Raw genomic sequence first — 15,993 nt, 5'->3', positions numbered from 1 at the left:
ATATATATATATATATATGTTATTAGTTCTTTAGTGGGTATGTACTCTAACTTTACTGTTTGCTGAGCAACTTATTCTCTGAGAAAGTGGTACTTTATAGGTATATGCTTAGCCTTTGAATGGAGCACAAGATTTTTTGAAATGCTTATTGCTTTTTTATTGTCGCATTTGATAGATATAGGTTCATTAAATTTTACCTTCATGTTTGGTAGTGTTTGTTTCATCCACAATACTTGTGTGCAACACGTTGCAACTGCTATGTATTCAGCTTCTGCGATAGATAGAGAAACTGATGTTTGTTTTTTGCTTAACCATGCCACCAAAGACTCTCCTAGGTATAATGCACCATCGCTTGTACTTTTTCTATTATCCATACAACTCGCCCAATCCGCATTTGTGTACGGTGTCAATTTAAAGTTCTTACCTTTAGGATACCATAGTCCATAGCCTGTAGTCCCTTTTAAGTACCTAAATATCATTTTTGTTGCTAATAAATGGCTTTTTTTGGGTGTTGATTGATACCTTGCTACTTATGTGACCACCAATATTATATCTAGTCAAGAATTTGTTAGGTATAACATAATTCCTATCTTAAATTTGTAAAGCTTTTGATCCACATCAGGTGATTCATCGTTTGCACATAGCTTACATCCAGTAGTCATGGGGATTGAGACAAGTTTACAATATTCCATTTGGAATCTTTTCAACATATCTCTTAGGTATTTCTCTTGAGAAATGAATGTGCCTCCAGGATTTTGTAGGATTTGGAGCCCTAAGTAGAAGGTAAGTTCTCCAATCATAGACATTTCGAACTCAGTGTTCATCTCTTCAGCAAACCATTCTACTATATGATATATATTGCTACCAAACATAATATCATCTACATACACAACTATAATCAGTAATTCATCCCCATCAACATTTACCTATAGATTAGTATCAACTTCTCTTTTGAAACTTTATTTTTGAAGGTACTTGTCCAGTCTAGAATACCACACTCGTGTTGCTTGTTTAAGACCATATGGTGCTTTCTTTACCCTGTAGACACAGTTAGGCTTATCTAACAATGAAAAACCTTTAGGTTGTTCCATATAGACTTCTTCCTCAAGATCACCATTTAGGAAGGTAGACTTCACGTCCATTTGGTACACCTTGAAATCATTGTAGCATGCAAAGGCCAAAAACATCTTGATTGCCTCCAGTCTCGCAACTAGTGCAAAAGTCTCTTCATAATAAAGACCTTCCACTTGTGAGTAACCCTTACACACTAGTCTGGATTTGTTTCTAACAACTTGACCCTATTCATTCATCTTATTTTTGAATACCCATTTTGTGCCAATGACATTCTTTCTGGCAGGTCTTGGTGTTAGTTCCCAAGTCTTATTCTTCTCAATTTGATCTAACTCCTCATTCATAACATCTATCCAACTTTTGTCTTTACTTGCCTCTTCAAAGTTCTTTGGCTCTATTTGTGACAACATCGATATATGAACTTGCTTAGATTTTTCTGCTAGTTGCCTCCTTGTTTGTACTCCTTCACTTTTATCTCCAATAATTTGATTCTGGGGATGATTCTTTTGAGTGTGTCTTGAGGGTCCTTTTGAATAAGTCTTTGTATCTTCTAATTCTTCATCTTGTACTTCATTCTCTTTACTAATATGATGATGATGATCTAGAGAAATGATAAAACCTATCCTCTTTTCTTTATTGGGCGGCTCTTCATCAACCTTAACATCTATGCATTCCACAATCTTATGCAATCTTTTATTATAACATCTGTATCCCTTAATTTTTTACGAATATCCCAAAAATATTCCTTCATCAGATTGAGCATCAAAATTTCCTAGTTTTTCATCATTATTTTTGATATAACATTTACTCCCGAATACTTTAAAATGCTTGATTGATGCTGGTTTCACATGCCACAGTTCATAAGGTGTCTTATCACAATTTGGTTTGAGATGTGCCTTATTGAGAATATGTACTATTGTATGCACCGATTCTGTCGAATAGGTTTGAGAAATGTTTCTTTCTTGTATCATGGCTCTAGCTATTTCTTGAACATACCTATTTTGTCTCTCTGCGAGACTTTATTCTGTTGTGGTGTGTCTGCAACAGTATATTGTTGTTTTATACCAAATTCATTACATAGGTCTGCAAACTCATCTGATGTAAATTCACCTCCTCTGTCTGACCTTACGCACTTTATCTTTTACCCTGTTTGATTTTATGCCAATACCCTAAATGTTTTAAATTTCTCAAATGCTTCTTACTTATCTCTGAGAAATGCTACCCAAGTCAATCTCAAATAGTCATTGATTACGAGCATGAAATATTGTTCTCCTCCTAGTGCTTCTGTTCTAGAAGGCCCACACAAATCCATATGAACTAGCTGCAAAGGATTACTACTTGATAGTTTATCTTTGACTTTGAATGATGTTCATGTTTGTTTACCCATTTGACATGACTTGCAAATAGTATTTTGAGGCTTCTTTATTGTTGGTAGATCTTTGACTGCTCCCTTTTTGCTGAGTTTGATGATGTGATCAAAGTTGAGATGCCCCAATCTCTTATGCCATAGCCAGGATTCATCTTGTTTGTTGATGTAGCATTCCTCACTCTCTTCTTTCAAGATATATACATTATTCTCAATTCAAACTCCTTTAGCTAGAACCTTCCCTATAGATGTTGACCTGATTTCACAGTCTTGAGCTCTAAAGAGAACATCACACCCTTTTCCACACATCTGACTTACACTCGACAAGTTTCGTTTTATACCATCTACAAATAGTACATCTTGAGCCATTCCTATTCCATTCTTTAGACTGACTGTACCTTTTCCTCTAATTATTCTTGCTTCATCATTATCGAATGTGATGACAGCTAAGTCGCTTTTACGCAGCAAAGCTGCATCTTTACATAACTCCGCGTGGACCTGTGGGTTATGGGCCCACGTATATATTGGAAGCCTTTAAACTAGTGGACTTCAACAAAACCTAACTAATCAACATCAGTCCTTCTTTGACCTTTCCTTTGTCAAGCTTCAATCCACGCCATCAATTCCACTCCATCAGATCAATGGCTATCGCACGATCTCCAAACTTAACCCATTTCCCGCTGGAACTCAAAGAATTTAAACTTCATTGAATAATTCATCGAGTCCGCCCAGCGTGTTAACCCGTGCACATGTTCGCGCGTCGATTACCGTCCAATCAATCAACCAACGAACGGTCTTGATTGCCGAAACCCAACGAGGTTTTAATCTCGTTGTATAAACCCTCATCGCATCCGTTTTTGGAATTAATGGTCGCGCTTGTTTGCACGCAATACGCGTCCGATCAACCCTTAAACGAACGGTCGATCTTTCAGAACTGTAAAATCTTTTTAATGAGTTCATCGGGTCTGCTTTTAGAATTAAACTTCAACACTTGTTACCACGCGATGACCGTTAGATCTGTTGATCTACCGATTGGACGATCCAGATCTACTCTCGGGTTTCTTCACGAATTTTGTTAGGGTTCTCTCATTCTGCCAATATTATCCATCGATCTAGAAGATTCGACGGTGCCACTGCGTTACTCCAGTTTCGTTGGAAACTCTTCTCCTCCATTGATCAGTTCTCTAATCCAATGGTTATCTTTCGCTTATTGATGGAATTTGCATTCAACACACATCTAACTTTGCCATACTTTGACTAAGGCGAAGTTCATAGGAACTTCGTCATTTACGCTCGCACACACATATTTATTAACTTTACAGTAAAGGACTATAAATAAACATACACAGACACACAAAATATACATAACACGCATATTTCTATTATATACAGAATTCAATTATAGGCTAAGGCCTCTCGACCTTAGTCACAAATTTCCCCTGTGACTACATTGTATCCTCTCCTATCTATCTTTCACACATCATAGACTCTCTTTATATAGGAAATTACAAAAGCGTGATCATCTAAGATCCACAATTTCCTTCCACAAATCACTCAATCAAATCCCCTAAATCTCTCTATACGCATACATGGTAGATAATTACATTTAATCATGCCTTATCAATTCCATCAATTTAGCTCTGTTTTAACAAAATTTTCCTCAATTTTTCATGATTGTCCACATTTCCTCTTTCACAGCTTTGAATTTTGATTTTAATTAAGGGTGTTCGGATGCTCCTGCATCAAACTACCGAGGTACAAAAATTTATGACCTCCTGGTTATATGCTTCTCCTTCATCCCTTAGCAATTCTACCCACATCCTCTGTGGAATTGCCTTTATGATCTTTCTGTGAGCTACAACAAAACCTCTGCAGTAACAAGTCCTCCCTGCTACACAATACCTCACCAAGATTCTCTCCTCTGAGCTTAGTCTTTTGGCATCTCTCTAGTTCTCTCTTCTTTGGAACCATATGAGCACTCCATGCTATAGGTTGTTGCAAGTTTTCTCACATTATTTTGTCGTTACCTGCATGACAATATAAAGACCATAAACTCTCCAACATTCAATATAATTGTACCCCCTCCTTTTGTTTGCAAACTCCTTCTCGCAGGAAACATTTTCCCTACTTTGATACCAAAATTGATGACAGCCAAGCTGCTTTTACGCAGCGAAGTTGCATCTTTACATAACTTCGCGTGGACCTGTGGGTTATGGGCCCATGTATATATCGGAAGCCTTTAAACTAGCGAACTTCAATAAAACCCAACTAATCAACGTCGGTCCTTCTTTGACCTTCCCCTTTGTCAGGCTTCAATCCACGCTGTCGATTCCACTCCATCAGGTCAACAGTTATCACGTGATCTCCAACCTTAACACATTTCCCGTTGGAACTTAAAGAAGTTAAACTTCTTTGAATAATTCATCGGGTCCACTCAGCGTGTTAACCCATGCACATGTTCGCGTGTGATTATCGTCTGATCAATCAACCAACGGACAGTCTTGATTGTCGAAACCCAACAAGGTTTTAATCCCGTTGTATAAACCCTCATCACGTTCGTTTTTGGAATTAACGATCATGCTTGTTTGTACGCGATATGCATCCGATCAACCCTTAAACAGACGGTCTGATATTTCGTAACTATAAACTCTTTTTAATGAGTTCATCGGGTCCGCTTTTAGAATTAAACTTCAGCACTTGTTACCACGCGATGACCATTAGATCTGTTGATCTGCCGATTTGACAATCCAGATATACTCCCGGGTTTCTTCACGAATTTTTTCAGGGTTCTCTCGTTCCGCCAATATTATCCGTTGGTCTAGATGATCCGACGGTGCCGCTGCGTTACTCCATCAACTCCAGTTTTGATGGAAACTCTTCTCCTCCGTTGATCAGTTCTCCAATCCAACGGTTATCGTTCGCTTATTGATGGAATTCGCATTCAACACACGTTTAACTTTGCCATACTTTCACTAAGGCGAAGTTCATAGGAACTTCGTCCTTTACGCTCGCACACACATATTTATTAACTTTATAGTAAAGGACTATAAATAAACATACACAGACACACAAAATACACATAACATGCATATTTCTATTATATACAGAATTCGATTACAGGCTAAGGCCTCTCAGTCTTAGTCACAAATTTCCCCTGTGACTACATTGTATCCTCTCCTATCTATCTTTCACACATCACAAACTCTTTTTATATAGGAAATTACAAAAGCGTGGATCATCTAAGATCCATGATTTCCTCCCACAAATCGCTCAATCAAATCCCCTAAATCTCTCTATATGCATACATGGCAGATAATTACATTTAATCATGCCTTATCAATTCCATCAATTTAGCTCTGTTTTAACATAATTTGGCCCGGTTCGCCATGATTGTCCACGTTTCCTCTTTCACAGCTTTGAATTCCAATTTTAATGAAGGGTGTTCGGATGCTCCTGCATCAGAATGTGACATTTCCAGTTTTATTTTCATTCAAGGAAACAAACTTGCTTTTATTTCCTCTCATATGTCTAGAGCAGCCACTGTCCACATACCATTTATTGTCTTGTCTTGAGCATACAGAACTAGATCACACTCATCAAGTTTCTTTTCTTCTACCTTCTTTCTCCATTACAAACATCCATTTGTTCTATAAATGTTCTAAGATGTTAATCTATTGTCTTTACGCTGACATTCATAAGACTTGTGCCGAAAGTTGTGACAATAGAAAAATTCAGTGATATGAAGGAGAGGAGAAAATGCAATTTTTTTCATGTTTGTTTTAATGTTTGTAAATCCATTGTTTCTCATCTTAAAATTTCCCAAATCAATTCTTCTGACATAAGATCTATAATTTATGGCTTTATGTCCAAATTTTTTACAGTAGTAACAATATCCATAAAACAAATATTTGTACCTGGTAGTGAATGTTGTTTGAGAATCTAACCATCTTGACATTTGATAATCCTATCTCCTGAAGAAGTGTGGTTTCTAATAGATTGTTGTTTGATTGTCCATTTATTTTGCCTTTTGTACTTTACTGACAATGTTCCTTTGCAGTTTTTCACTTGATGTTGAAGTGTTGCTCAAATTTTTGTTCTCAAATTGATGTGAGTTGTCATCCTCTCCCCTAGCAACTTTTACAAAGGTGATTGTCCTTTTATCCTCTGCCTTAGATTTACTGGATTCTCCTTCATAGCCTAACCCAGTCTTTACGAGTTTATACCTCTGAGCAATTAATATCACATACGGTTTTCAGACCCTTTTATCTGCTAAATATTCATGTTTAGTTCGGTTTGAGCCTTCTCTTCATTTTTCTTTAGACATACCACCTCTTCCTCCAATATTTCATACTCTTGGTTTTTCTCTTTTATTTGCTTCATTAAAATGTAATCCACCTTGTTTGCTTCTTCAAGTTCAACTTTTAACTTGATAATTTCTTCTGAATTTGATTCTTCCTTTACATAATTCAATAGGATCTCCTTTTGCTTTATATTCTTTAGTTTAAGCATTTCTATTTGAACTAGGGCATTGATTCACTGTCCCTCAAGTTCTACCTTACCTTCCTCTTCTTCTTCATATTCCTGGAAATCCTTTTCAAGTTATTCCAAGGCCACCAGCATCAATTCACTGGTTCCATCTTCACTAGAGGATTCATTAAAACTTTCAGATCCACTGCTATCTTCTTGAGCATAGAATTTTTTTCTTTTGAATTGTCTCTCTTTCTGCATTTTGTTAGACTTGTTCTTCTCTTTCCCTTTAGGTTGATTTTCCTCTTTCTTAAAAAGCCATTTTGATGCATAATGTCCCACTCATCCACAGTTAAAACACTTAAATGGAAGTTTTACTTTGTACTTACATATGCCTTTCTTCAACCATCTGACAAATTTTGCTTCTTCTTCATCAGAACCTAAACATGACTTCTCGTTTTCTTCTATGGGCTTGTCTGCCTTGAAAATTGCCTCTCTACTGGTTGCCTTCCCTTTTGGAATTCTCATCTCATATGTTGTCAAAGAGCCACGTAGTTGATCTCTATTCAAAGTCTCAAAGTTTGTTGTTTCTTCTATAGTTGAAACCTTAGGATTGAATTTATAAGGTAATGACCTCAAAATTTTCTCAACTAGTCCACTTTCGTTGGTTGTTTCGCTTAGACCCAGCATGATATTTACAAATTCATCAACTCTTAACAATAATTTAGCTATATCTTCATCTTAGTTCATTTTTAAGGTCTCAAAATGTGTTTTATACACTTGTAATTTGGTCATGTTCACCTTTTTACCTCCTTCGTGAATATTTTCTAATTTAACCCAGATATCTTTAGTTGCCTCACAATGCATTACTTTGATAAATTCATACTCATGTAGACCACTCAGAAGTGCATTCATAGCTTTTGCATTAGCTATAAAATTCAGTTTGGCATCTTTGTCACTAGTTGTTTCCTTTGATTCTTCATACCCCACCATCACAACAACCTGGACTTCTATTCCTAGACACATTAAATATGTCTTCATTCTTACTTTATAGAATGCATAGTTTGTACCAGTAAATAGAGGGGCCTTATTTGTTGAGCATCCTTCTTGACTAGCCATTTTAATAACTTGGGACCTCCTTCCAACTGTTAGAATGCTACTGAAGGAGCCAAGCTCTGATACCAATTGATATTTATGATTGAAAATTATTGAGAAGGGAGGGTGAATCAGTAATTCAAAATTCTTTATTTTTTCTCAACTTAATCTTCTTCTTATGCAGTTAATGATTTATGTTTGTGCTTAATTATTATTGAATTCCTTTTGTAGGTGTTTAAGGAGAGAAGTTTGCAGATTTATTTATCAAGAATTCAAAACATTCACACAACACGCAAGAATAAACACATGAAGACACCAGATATAAGTGGAAACCCTGAAGGGAGAAAACCACGAATTTTAGGTTGAAAGTGATGTGAAGACAAGCTGCTACTCCTTATTACATCAAATTTTTGTAGGCTCCAACCTACAAGAGGCTCCTACCTCAAAGGAAGCTCCAACTCCCACAAGTTTTCTGCAGGCTACAACCCACAAGAGACTCCTACCTCAACAAGATACAACCTGTTCCTTTTCAAGCTACAACATAGAAGGGGACATAAATCTCTCAATCACAACATCATGTTACAAATGTTGGTTACCTCATTTACAGTTCTGTTGTCAAGTCTACTGCTGCATTGCTTCTCCTTTTCACTTTGCATCTCTTTCCTTGCTTCTCATCCACTTTCTTATGCAGATTGTTTTTCTTCAAAAAATCACATTTCCATTCCACATTGTATGTTTTATAAGCAAGCCATATGGGTTGTTTGTATTCTTTGCAGGAATATGAAATGAAGCATTGTCTCTTGGACTTCCAAAAACTTCTCATACAATGTCCCTTCATTTTCAATTCTAAAAGAAATTTTGTAATATAAAATAGAGCTAAAATAAAACATCTCAACTAGTAATGATTACAAGAGACAAATCAAATTTGTATCATACATTTTTCTATTAATAAAAACATATATATTGCTAGCTTGTGTTTCAATATTTTGTGTTCCATTTGACAATGTTCAGCCTTCACATTGATTATCATAGCCTTTGCACTTCACATCACTTTCAGCCTTCTTCAGTTCAAGCCATCTAGCATTCAACATAAATCAATGTTTGAGAAACATTCTCTCTCATCATATGCATATACCAACATAAGCCAATATCATCAACTCATTAGGATCCCAAGCTCAACATTCTGATTCACATAGTTGATCCTCTGTTTCTACTCCTTTGCCATCAATGACAATAATGCCAACAACATCATGTCATTGTGTCGTCGAAACATGAAGTTTTTCCTCAAAATGATGCACTAGGCACCAATGTCAATCACGGTGTTGGAGCATGGTATTGTAGTAAGGAAATAGCTAGATCCCTCTTTGCTCCCTTATTCTTAACATTTTCAATGTGATATACATCACTACATGTTTATATTGTCTTCTATTGCACAATTTGCTTGTTGTCTTGTGTTTCTGTGAGATGTTGTCATCCTCAACCAATGCTTTTGATATTTACATAAGAGGATTTCCTGTTATCATGTGAATTGGAACATAAGAAAGATGTCTTCTTAAGTAGGGGCACCAAATCATTCCATAATGTTCTATGGGCCTTATCCTTATGCATCATTGTGTTTTCATTGGTTGCATAGTATTTTTTCCTTTTGTGTTCCTTGTCCTTGATTGTCAATTTCTCTTTGAATGGTACCTTGACACTATCACTTCTATTGATAGTGTCTCCTACCATGGGGGCAATATGTAGCAGAATTTTTTTTTTTGTATCTATGTACTTAAATGCCAAACATGACCATGAGACCACCTATAAAACCTAAATTGACCCCCAAATTGTAGATATTTATGTACATATGATACTTAGGCTAGTGAGTCATTACATGTTAATTAGGCTGGTGAGCTAGGTTCTGTTAAGGCCCACGTGCCTGTGTATAAATGTGTTAGGGTGGTAAGACAATGTACTAATGTGTTTAAGGCCAGGTAGTATGTGTGTTAAAAGGGAAATGAGCCTAACAAATGTAACATGTAAACATATGTGTATTAATAAAGAACACCATGACGTCAAACCAAGGGACAAAAAGAGTATAAGTGTTAGGACCCCACAATAAGGAAAAGGTGAGGTGGAAAAACTAGGACATGGGTCCTAAGACAAATAACTATTATTGTTATAATATTCCTAAAGTAACATTAAGAATAATATTAAAATACGTTATAATAAAATATTATAATATATTATTATCCCAAGTTATAAATAAAAGGTGAAGGGAGGGGAATAGGATGCATTCAGCCTTCCTTTCCCTTAGACTACCAGGGGATGATTGTAGTTTTGGTTTAGGGATAATCGAGGGATCCTTAGCTATTGTACTCTCAGGACCCTGGGAGATGTTGAATTTCCATGATCTTGAGTCTAAGATAGAATCTTAGAATCTCTTAAGCTACCAAACCAAGTATCTCAACAAAGTTACTTTGCACAACAGAAAAATATAAAGCAATAAATCACACATGCGCAAATATAGATGACTTTTTACAAATTTCAACCCAACTTCGTTTTATTAATCAACATATAATACAATTGTCTAGGGCTCCAATACAAGGGATAATGGCCCTCGATTATCCAGAAGTACAAGAATACAAGATACATTGACAATCTTGTTGTAGTATTTATGTCATATCTCATCTTGTCGGTCCTTCGCTTTTGTTCTACTCTCTAGCTTCCTCTTAGTCCATCAAAGGACAACACATAGAGTCTCCAGGAGGGTTGCCACCTATCACTTTTGCAAGTCACTTATGCTTCAATGAACATGGGCTTATCCAATCTGCTCTTCTAGGCTGGCCAACACCTGAGCTCCAATCTCCCAATCTAGAATCCATTAGCCTATTAATGTAGTGCACATTAGGCTCAACATCTTCACCCAACCTTCAACTGTCACACTTCCTTTAGGACTGTTTTTCAAGGGCTAATTTGGGTTGCCAACATGCTACCCTCCACCAGTCAATGGTACCCAACCCTTTCACTATAAGATCTGCTCCTTGTTGAGGTTTCCAACCACCCAAGTCAACCTCAACACATGGCTCCCACATGATGCAATTTTCCACACAATAGGATTGACCCACTAGCACACAATTCAACATGAATACACCAAGAATTTTATCGACCTTCCTGCATTTCCAAGGATTGGTGTTAGGTCTGCAATTATGGTACTCTGGTTAGGGCTTGTAGGCAAGTTCTTACAACCCTCTTTCCACTTTCCATATCTCTGTTTTGACTGCAACTTCCTTTCAAGTGAGTCTTCCCGCCCTTAACCATTGTTCTGGGCTATTTCCATCCCTCCACCATGCCTCACGGTCTACCTTTCTCCAAGAACAAGTTCTGTGGCCAACCTATGATGTACAAATCCTTTGTTTAGGGTAATCTAGGCTTGTGGCTTGCCTTTAAATCATAGTTAGGGTTGTGGCTTGTTATATGAAGGAAACCATACCAAAAAACTTGCCAAAACACCACTTCAATCTGTCCTCAAGTAATGTGGCAGTCTATTGTTCAAACTTCACCCCTGTAAAAGAGAAATTAACCCAAACACAGTCCCAAACAAGCTTATTCTGCCTCCTTAGCTAACTTGGCTACCTCATAAGTGTATCTCCTATTAATGGATGCACATTGGATGCTTGGAAATAATCTCCTTTCCTTCTATTTATACACAAAAAGAAGGGTTCAGTGTATTCATGAAGAGACATGTCTTTTGGACTTAACATTTCAAGCCTACATGACTTAACTGTCCAAAAATTCATTGTCAACTTCAAAAATTCATATCTCGTCTTCTACAACTCAGATTTCAACAATTCTTGTTGCATTGGATTCTCCTCACCGTCCTCCATCATCTCCATCCATCACATGTAGAAAATTCTCCATGGTTTTGGCCCAAACATCGATGGGTGCAAAACCCCTACCTTGGGTTCCAAGCCCACAAGTGACCCTTTTGGTGCTCCAACCTCCAAACCCCGAACCTTAGGGCTTGGATTACCTCCCAAGATACTCAAAAATCAACACTCCCTCTTAGCGAGGGAGGTACTTCCAAGACTAGGAAGTAACTCATCATCATCATCACTACTTGCCCAACTCTTAGCGCCCACCACTGCAACAATCCCTATAGTATGAACTACGCCTCTCTCAAAAGTGTCACTGTCACTGGAAGCTTCTACTTCTTCTTCTTTTCATGTATCGCTTTCCAATCTCTCCATGATTCCTTCTTGGCAGTTATAAGAGCACCCTTGGTCCCCACTGATTGCTCGCTCTTCTTGGGCTGCAAAGTCTCCCTCTGAATCTGCAAACTCCCTCTATAACTCGACTCTCCCTAAGTCTCCAAAACCTAGACCTTCTTCTCTAGAACCTATACTTACCCCTCTGAAGCCTGCACCTGCACCTACTTCTCTGGAACTAGCACTTGGTCCACCTGCTTCTTCTTCCCATGATCCATAGGCTTACCCGTAAGCCTGTATAGACCATGCTCTCTAACTCCAAGCACAATACCTACGGAGCTAGAGCCCTTAGGTCTGAGTCTTGCCTTCCCATCTTGGAACAAGACCTCAAACCCCTTCTTCTTGATCATCGAGACAAATATCACACTATATCGAAGTCCTCATACAAACATTACATCCTGGACCCGCATCGCCCATCCTGACTCCATCCTGAATGGCACAACTCCCATCCTCAGATCTCCTTTTGACTCTTGTCACCCATAACCATGTGAAACTTCGAGTCTCATTCAGCTAGAGTCTCAAAAATCTTTTGTGACACTGTCATATGTTTAGATGCACCACTATCCACGTACCATCCATCCTCATCGATAGTACCTTGCGAGAAATGAGAGATCATAGCAAAGTCCTCCTCCAATCTTCTAGTGAGAGCATCTATCTCAACAGAAGTGGCAACATAGGCAAGCTACTTCCCTTTCTTCTTCTCGTCATCTCCCGTCTTCTTCTTCATCAAACATCTCGACGAAAAATGACCCATCTCGCCACAATTGAAACACTTGACTTTACTCAAGTCCTTCTTCTGCTTACCCTTTATTCATGTTGCAAGTGTCATGTCATCATCTGAAACCCTCTTCTTCAAATAAAGATCCTCGTCTCGCAACTCCTCCTAAATGAAGTCATCTCACAACCTATTCCAGTCTTAAAACTTCTCTATGGCAATGATCCCTTTGATGAAGGGCTTCCATTCCTCGGTGAACCCTTTCAAGGGAATCCTCACCATATCATTCTCTGAAATAGTCACACCGACAGTAGCAAGCTCATCTTTGACTTGAGAGAATCTCATCATATACGAAGTGACTCCTTCACCCTGTATCATATTGGTGGACTTCAACTTATCCTCCATACCAGTACTCGGTTCTCGTTCTTACTATGGAACAAATTTTGAAGAGCCATCCACATCTCATGTGTAGTGTTCTTCTCGGACAAATGAGGTATTAGGGGATCCTTCACACCATCAAGGACAATCAATATCACCCTCGTATCCAAATCCTCGTACACTTCCAACTCCTTTGGGTCAGTTGACTTCTTGATGGATTTCTCGGTGAACTCCCAAATCCGGTTGACCTGTAAGACCAACTTGATCATTTCCTTCCATGGACTATAGTTGGACAACCCCTCCAACCTATCCTCATACCGGAGACCAGACTGCAACTTTGACATTTTAGTGAGACCTTCACCTACAATGTGACCAACTCCCTCTTAATTTGTACTTCGTTGTGCACTCTAATGATTCATTGTCTTCCAAAGTAGCTCAAACACGCTCTGATACCATGTTGAATTTCCACAATCTTGGGTCTAGGATAGAATCTTAGAATCTTTGATTCTACCAAAACAAGAATCTCAACAAAGCTACTTTACACAATGAAACAATATAAAGAAGTAAATCACACATGCACAAATATAAACAACTTTTTACAAATTTCAAACCAACTTTGTTATATTAATCGACATATAATACACTTGTTTAGGGCTCCTATAAAAAGGATAATAGACCTCAATTATCCACAAGTACAAGAATACAAGATACATTGACAATCTCGTTGCAGTCTCTATGTCATATCTCATCTTTGTGGTCCTTTGCTTCCGTTCTTCTCTCTACCTGCCCCTTAGTCCATCAAAGGACAACACATAGAGTCTCCAAGAGGAATGCCACCTATCACTACTGCAAGTCACTTCAACTTCAATGAACATAGGCTGATCCAATCTACTCTTCTAGGCTGACCAACACCTAAGCTCCAATCTATCAATCTAGTAGTCCATTAGTCCATAAATGTACTTCACATTAGGCTCAACATCTTCACCCAGTCCTCAGTTGTCACACTTCCTTTAGGACTACTTTTCAAGGGCTATTTTGGGCTGCCAACACGCTGCCCTCCATCAGTCTAATGGCACCCAATCCTTTCACTGTAATATTTTCTCCTTGTTGAGGTTTCCAACCACCTAAGTCAACCTCAACACATGGCTCCCACAGTATGCAACTATCCACGCAATAGGACTTATCCACTAGCACCCAATTCAACATGAATAGACCAAGAATTTATCAACCTTCCTACATTCCCAAGGACTGGTGTTAGCTCTGCAAGTATGGTACTTTGGTTAAGGCTTGTAGGTAAGCTATTGTAACCCTCTTTCAACTTTCGAACTCTCTGTTTTGACTGCGGATTCCTTTCCAGTGAGTTTTCCCACCCTTATCCATTGTTCTGGGCTATTTCGAACCCTCCACCATGCCTCATGGCCTGCCTTTCTCCAAGAACAAGTTTTGCAACCAACCTGTGATGCACACAACCTTTGTTTAGGGTAATCTAGGCCTACGGCTTGCCTTTAAATCACAGTTAGGGTTGTGGCATGTTATATGAAGGAAACCACACCCAAAATTTGGCCAAACTACCACTTCAATTTGTCCTCAAGTAATGCGGCAGCCTGTTGTTCAAACTTCAGCCTTGCAATAGACAAATTAACCCAAACACAGTCCCAAACAAGCTTCTTTTGCCTCCATAATTAACTCGGCTACCTCAAAAGGGTATCTCCTATGAATGGATGAACATTAGATGCTTAGAAATGATCCCCTCTCCTTCTATTATACACAAAAAGAAGGGCTTAGATAATTCATGAAGAGACATGTCTTTTGGACTTAACATTTCAAGCCGACATGACTTGACTGTCCAAAAAAATCATTGTCAACTTCAAAAACAGGTGCTAGATATTCTCTTCCCCGTTTCACATCAACAACTATGATACCATGTGAAAATTCCAAGATCTAACAATCTCAGGAATCCTACTGCAACCAATTGAATCTACTTCACCTAGATCGTAAATTATATTACAAACTTATTTCATATTTCTTCTTGAAACATTGAAGTAAATTACTGAAGCAACCTATACCAAATTAAATATGATTCTAAAACATAGAAACTAAGCAAGGAAATACAAACACATAGGACACCATTATTTTTGGACAAATGTCCCCAGAAAAACCCAACTTGGGAAAACCGATGCAGCAATGAGGGTTTTATTTTATTATGCAACAGTGAAATTTGAGTACATCTATGGATGCCCAACTAGCAATCCAAACAGCAAGAAAATCTAGCAGAGATATTACATAAGTAACCCTGGAACTCATGTTGCCTGCACTTAAGCGTTATTTCACTCGCGTTCCAGCACTTGCACGTTCCTGAACTCGCAAGTTCGTGCACTCGCGCCTTCCTACACTCACAAGTTCGTGCACTCGCGCCTTCCTGCACTCGCATTCCTGCAATTGCGCGTTCCTGCACTTGCGATTTCATGCCCTCGAGAGTTCCTGCACTGTGAATAACTCAACCTCTTGCTACTACCTCTCTGAATCTGGAAATCTTCCTCTAGATCACTATCCTTGCCACTCTACTGCAAAAGATCTCTTCGATAAGAATTTCCTCCTCAGAACTTCTCACTTCAAAAATTTGATCTCTTCATCTCTCGGCGTATTTTTCAAAA

Source organism: Pinus tabuliformis, chromosome 6, assembly GCF_031772625.1.
Source record: "Pinus tabuliformis cultivar Carrire ecotype Pingquan chromosome 6, CPIR1, whole genome shotgun sequence".
NCBI classification, from domain to species: domain Eukaryota; kingdom Viridiplantae; phylum Streptophyta; class Pinopsida; order Pinales; family Pinaceae; genus Pinus; species Pinus tabuliformis.
This window is presented reverse-complemented; position numbering follows the sequence as displayed.